This window comes from Battus philenor, unplaced genomic scaffold (genome assembly GCF_028537555.1).
Source record: "Battus philenor isolate CCGP_79_NKW_IND1 unplaced genomic scaffold, ilBatPhil1.0.hap1 SCAF_3, whole genome shotgun sequence".
NCBI classification, from domain to species: Eukaryota; Metazoa; Arthropoda; class Insecta; order Lepidoptera; family Papilionidae; genus Battus; species Battus philenor.
The window spans coordinates 17,700,376-17,707,798 of record NW_027181693.1 but is presented as its reverse complement, the minus strand read 5'-3'; positions in this window follow the sequence as shown (position 1 = coordinate 17,707,798).

The following is a 7,423-nucleotide window of genomic DNA, read 5'->3' as shown; positions in this document are numbered from 1 at the left end:
CGACTCCAACAATGACTTCGATTATCGCCTTGTCAAGTGTGCCAATAAATCCGTAATAAATCTATTCGCCGGCGAAGCGAAGAGTATTTAGTACGCCATGAAAGAAGATAAGGAAAGGTTTTGTTTTATTGTAGACTTAGCCTGAAATTAATAAAGACAAGATATTAGAAGAGTACCTATAAGCTATAAGCTGGAGTACCCACACTCTAGCTTTGCTTCATAGAGCAATACAACTAAATCCGTACTACAGCACTGATTTACAATAAGAGACCTAGGTATGCGAAATTTTATATTGTAATTAAAGATTCGTTTTGTAAATAAAAATCGTCGCACTTGTGTCACAGAACCGTCCTAGAGGCAGAGAGGCAGAAAACAAATTTTCTTGTCCACTATTTCGCAGTGTTCACGCGACACGAAGCCGCGTCAAACACGTTCAAGTACCGTTCGTCTAGCTTCTAGGCAGCTTTATTTTTCCTGTATTTACGCACGATCTCAATATTTTTGTTATTTTGTTTATTGTTTCAAAACGAGTCGTGAAATTTTGTTCCAATACTACATAACTCGGACAAAGTTCTAACAGCCAATGTTTTTGTGACATTTCTTCTTGTCATATTGCTTCTGGTGAACACAGATTAGAATCTGCCTCCGGTACTATATTTATGCGCTAATAGTTCAAATCGCAGGCACAAGATCACAGCGAGTTCGAGAGTGAATCAATTTAGAAGGACTGTCACTGACTGACTAATAAACTAGCAATGGGAAATACAAGTCACTTTCATTATACAGGATGATAGGTTATAGTTATAAAATCCGTTAGGGGTTGAATGTTTAGATAATTTGCTATAAATTAATGTACGATACACCCTATCCAAAAATTAATGGTTCCAAAAATATTAAATAACGTAGAAAGAAAATGCTTTTACAAAATTCGCGTGATGAAACTAATTATTGTTTACTTTCTGTCCACTATATCACCAGGAGTTGTTGCTTTGTCATAATTCTGTAGAATAAATATATTTTTTGAGAATAAGTATTGTTATAATATGCTTATATAATAATAATAGATAAAACTGATTGGAAATAGGTAGAATAGCTTTAAAGCTTCCTGCTGTCAAGTCGGTTACACATTCACCGTTTAAAGATTCTGCACCTATAACCAATCAACATGTTTCTGAACATTTAAGTGTTTAGTATGTTCATTGTAAAGCGATTTAAACTTATAGAAAAGCCGCTGGTTAGCAACATAACAAAACACGAGTACGCTAGTCTACATAAATCAGGGCGTGCAGAATTTTCAGAAGGAAGCATTCGATATATGAAAATTTATGACTCCATAGTTCACCCGGTGCTCTGTGACTTGCTGCTAGCTTATTTTACTCGGTTATAAATTTATGTGACCGATTTTAATTGACCTGCGGCTTGAACGCTTCGGCTTGTAGTTTGAACTGATTCAGTGAATCCAATTTACGGCGCTACGATTCGTCTACGAAGCGCTACGTTTCGCTTATAACGTCCTACGCACGGCTACGTGGCTACGTGTCTACGAGCACACTTTGTTGCATATTTTGTTGTGAATATTTCAAGCAACAGCACACTGACCGGATGATATTAAACTGATTGCTTGTTAGATTACGAGAATAGTGACACTAGAACTAAACTTGATAAAATTTCCAAGCAACACAGCACAGTTATAACTTAGGATACAAACACAAATTGAAAATAATTAATGTCAGAACAAACTGCGGGAGGAAAACTATGACCTACACAATGGTTAGCAGATAAGTTAAGTATTTTAATACTTGAAAACTTAAAATAAAAAACATGTGCGCACGCTTTAGTTTAGTCAGAGTATCGATCCGGCCGGTTTTCAAAATAGTTAAGAAAAAAGTTTTTGACAATGAATTCTTTTAACCAAAATCAGGCTACTCTGGTATGAATCAGGTTTTTTTGTCAAACGTTTTACACAGGTTGCAATCCTTCCCACAGTTGCGATTGCGATCAAGCGTTCATTATTAACAATAATCTATTTTAGAGATATAATATTGCAGTGATAAACGGATCAAAGAACCTTTAAAGGAAATTAAGCCTTATTGATAGAGATATCAAGACTGCTTGTTGAACTAACGTAGATGGAGTCAAGCAGCGGAGCGTGAAAGCGGATTCGCGAACAATGCGCCGCCGGACGTGCCCGCGCGGCGCCCGCCGGCTCGCGCGCCGCCGGTACCAATACATCACAAGCTTTAGAAAGCATTAGAAACGTAGCGCACGAGATCGAATACGATTGAGTGTAACGACTGTGAGGGAATTGATGGGAGCGACCGGGGGAGGGGGTAGGGGAGGATAAGAAGTCGTCTCTGGTGCGACGGTGCCGGGGCAGCTAACCACGTACGAACGTCCTAAGAACAATGGCAGTAAACAATTTAATAGAAACACAATAAAATTGCGCTCCCTGTAATAGCATCCTTCAATTTATTATAAAGTTTGAAGGGTTCCGTACTCAGAGCGATGTTTTTAATTTGCATCAAGTTATTATTGTCTCATGTTGATAAAGAAAGCTGGCATCGGTAGCCAGCTTCCTAAATTAAGTACTTACTTAGTATGAAGGAATTATAAGACCATGTCCTTCTTCCAGAAACAAGGTTTCTTCAACTACCATAAGGTAAAATTGCTTTCTTTAAATATACAACATTTTTTGAGACCTGTTTAATATAAGCCACGTAACAAGATTCATACATGAAGTTAAACTCGGTATGTCACTAAATATCTCGTATCGACGCTCTGTTTTCAGTCGAGTAGTGTTGCCTGCGCCGGGTCGACGCTCCGCTCATCTCGTTACTTTGTGGATCATAAAAAGCTCGCCGTAAGCTGTTCTCGATTGTTTCAGTTGCGGCTTACGGCGGGCGCAACGGCCAGCGCGCTAATGCCTCATTATATAATACTTAATGCATTCGCGGCTCGCCTTTGTCGCAGAGGATCTATTAGAATATTGATTATACATAAAACTATGTACAGTATCGTCAATGTCTACTTTGATATATCAACGACCCGTTCAACAAAGTGCATTCATTCTCTCAGGTTTACGCTTAGAAAAGATTATACAAAAAATGTGTTATAAGAGGATAATCACACAGGGCATTCAAGAACATAAAAATGACATTTTGTCAGCTATTAAGAACGCTTACTTATTATTAAATTAATGAAAATTATAAGTATAAATATTCATTTAGGCGTTACCCCGCGGAAGCCCATCCTAAGTAAGAAAAGGAACAATATTTAGCCACTTCCGAATCACACAACCGCCACCGCCAAATTACTCAACACGTGTTTCACCCCTCCACGGGGCATCTTCAGGAGTTATGTTACACCGATTAGTGCCAAACACAGAGTGAGCTCAGTCTGTCACCGCTTGTTATTTATATGCCACCTCCTTCCCCACCACTATCGATATTCATTTAAATAAATAATAAATTTCCATTACAAAACAATTGTAAACTTACAATAAGTAAAATATTTAAAATATAAATATATAGTTTCAAAAGGCTGATCGATTTCAAAGTGCTACTTCGGTGATGTACCTATGCACTCAAAGCCGGTCGACGTAATATCTTTAGGTTATCTGGTTGAACGCGGTTTGTCCGCGAGACAACATATCGTAACTTTTGCAAGCGCACGCAAACAACAGAGCGCATGTTTATTGTACGTTTGTTGTACCGGTGTAAATCTAAAATTTAAATGATGAACTTACAGTCGAAAGAAATGTAAAAAGATATTATTAAAGATTTAAATTAGTGTCAATAAACACAAAACAACGTTAAATATCTTGTTTAACATCAATAGCGACACCTGTCGGCGTCATAAAAACTTAAATAGTCTCGACCGACATCTTGTATCAAGTATTAAAAACGTCGCGCTACGTCATATATGTAAGTTGTAATGGTCTACGTGCTGTCACAGCTGGCGGTTTATAGATCCAACTTATCATTACAAATTAAAAGCACTTTCAATATAATTCCCATAAGAACATGCACTTCGTGGCGCCTTTGAATCGCCTCTGAATGAGGTCAGCGGCCCGGATATACCCATTGTTGCATCTCTGATCGAGATAGCGCATCCCCCGAGCTTTGTACACGTGCACGCGGTTATCACAAGTCAACGATCAGCTATTGGAGTGTGGTCGGGGCAGCAAAGCGTACACGAGATGATAAATATATATTTCTCGCTCTCGCGAAACCATCATTACTTGGTCGTTGTATTTACTGTGTTAAAGTTTATTGCGCTTGAAATGTGATAATAAACACTACAAGCTTTTACTATTTTCCGGTCACCAACAAAAATAATATCGCGCCGAATACAACGTAAGTTAAAATATATTGCGGATAACAACAAAAAGTCCCAAAGTTACTTTGAGTATATTAGAGCAGCGACTTATTTAGATTAAATAACTTGTTTGGGTGTTGTTAAAATAGGAATTGAAAGGAAGAGATTCTGAATAACATCCTACTTCGGGTGGAGAGCGTTGAGTACATGAAACGAAAATGTTTCAGAGCGGAGACTTGCTTTTACAGCATCACTACCATCATTGCACTGAAAATTGACTATTTAAATTTTACATTCAATATTTTGCCCATCGCTTTTGTTCACGTTGAGTTGACTTTATGTTCACTATTTCAGCCGCGGGACATCCGTTACTGATCGTAGGCCTCCTAAGTTTACCTCACGTGTATCGTACATTGTTTCTGCCTCTCGTTCCCTCTGCATTGTTTAGAACAGAGACATTACCATATCGGGTAAATAATTTTATCATTCATTTTTCACATTCTTTTGTTTTCCTTCTCAATTTCTTATGTACTATCCTTTTGTCCTTCACTATATCTGACTTCCGTCACCAACATTTCTTGTCCCATGCACCGTCTTAGATCACATTTTTTATTTTAATTGCAGTATCTCACAGTTTAATATTTTTTACACAGTTCACTCAGTTTCCATATTACAATTTACATTTTAATTTCTAAGTTTTAGATTTTGTACCTTGGATAGTAAATTTTATTTTATTTCTACTCCCTTATGTTTATTTGTACACGTGTAACTTAATTTTTATGTTTTTGGGTTTGCATGAGAGCCTTACGCGACACTTTAATTTAACGTCTCGTCTTAATTTTGTCTACGTTAAAATGGACTATTTTCCTACAAAATTCCAGACATATGGCGCGACGTTTATTGTCGTCTATGAGAGGCGATGCTATCTTTTCCTATCTTTCTTCCCATCGTAATTTGGGCATCAGAGCCTTGTCCTCCAAACAGAGTAATTGCCGGAAATAAGTTGCACCACGGTCTGGTAAACTTTCGGGTCACAGATGCATAAGGGACTTTCCTCGAGCTTAAGCCAGTAAAGATACTCAGATAATCCACCGTGTCCTAGAACATCTGGACGAACAAGTGTCCAGCTGATATTGGCGCAGTACGCGGAAAGCCGATACGACGTTCGCGAAGAAATTCCTCGTTTTCAGCCGTCATACCTTACATATACCTCCTATTTTACTTGCCAAGCTTATACAGCTTAGGCTGCAGCTTGACGAAAGAAATGGGGCATCTGTTTCTTATATTGTGAAAGTCCCTGCTTAACACATTCACTGCGGGCCCAATTTTAAAGAACTTTCAGCTGGTGCGGCTGAGGTCGAATCAGCCTCAAGCTGAACTTCCTAGTAGTGCGGTTGAGGCCTTTTCTGCCTCATGTTTCGGTTGAGTGTAAACAGCCGCCGCACTAGAGAGAAAACACGAGTTTTACGCGCCGCACCAGTGCAAAGTCTACCATGAGGCTGAATCGGCCTCAAGCCGCAGTGAACGTGTTAAAGTGACATTTATTTAAAAACATTACCAAGTATGATTGATGTAAAAGAATGGAAGTACGACGACAAGAGAAGTAGATCTGTTACTCTTTGATGAATAGGACACTCTCGCAGGTATGTCACCGGGGTGCAGCGTCGCTGTCATTACGCATTAATAGGGAACAAGTGGGGCGCGGCGGGCGCTATTCAGCCCGCACTCCGGCTCTGAAAGCGTGCGCGGGCGGCAAGGCCGGAGTGCTGTTAACATAAAATTTCAATTTATTACGTCTCCCCGTCGCCTTGTCCATTAACAAACAAAGAGGTCCCGGCGCGGGGACCACTCGCCGCGTAACCGAATCACTCACAATTATGTGCCGCCATCACCCGGCCTCTCGCGACACAGCGCGGTTTTTAACGTCCTTTGTAATGTAAAACTTAGAGTTTAAGTTGAGAATCGTATAGTCAGCTCAGTATGATTTGTGGTTTACGCTTGAGACTGCGAATATATTTACTATGTCATATAGCAAGCGTGCAAGAAAATGCACCGCCCGCCAGTGGCAAACAATGCGAATCACACAACCGCACAGAGACTCTGTGTTTGGCACTAATCGGTGTAACATAACTCCTGAAGATGCCCCGTGGAGGGGTGAAACACGTGTTGAGTAATTTGGCGGTGGCGGTTGTGTGATTCGCATTATTTGCTGCATACGCATTTATCAGCGGGCTGGCGGGCGGCGCATTTTATTGCGCGACTACCACTGCATGTGCGGAAGTGGCTAAATATTGGTCCTTTTCTTACATAGCAACTTTAAGCGGCCGTTGCGCTCTTAGATCTTTGTTGACGAAATAGTTTAGGTCGCAGGAGATCGCTGGATGCGGCAGCGCAGACCGGTCACTGTAGCGATCATTCTTTGCAGTGCGCGTATTGCGGCTGGTATGGTAATGATAGCTACTTCAGGTGCACATATTAATACAAAGGCATTTTAAATTGTCAACCCACTCTCCCCCCGATGATGGAAATGGTCACGACTCGGCTCTTCATCAACATACCTAATTATACCTACAAACCCACTTTTACAAGTCTACACATAACATGGAAGTCAGGAGAATAAGTAAAATATGTTGAATATTTATTATTTATACATTGAATAAATGTTAAATAGCTGAACTTAGTTAAAAAATCACCGTCACTAGAAACCCGCCTGTTGGAAAGTAACGATGTGGTCGAAGATGAAGCGCGCTCACTGAGTCGGTACCCGCGTACTCTGTCTGCTAAGAGACCGGGGATTTATTTCTCAGGTCCGCGTTCTTGTGTTTTGGAACTGACCTGTACAATGTTCTTAAGAATGTTTAAATTTTAAGTCAAGTAACTCGATAATGTTGATTCGACTTGAATGACCAACAAAATAGTAAAAGTAAATCTTGTAAATTTAGGTTTTACATTTAATGGAATCAGGCGTTACTTTTCGGAAGTCAATCCTAAGTAAGAAAAGGACCAATATCTAGCCACTTCCGCACATGCAGTGGTAGTCGTGCAATAAAGTGCACCGTCCGCCAGCCCGCTGATAAATGCGCATGCGGCAAACAATGCGAATCAC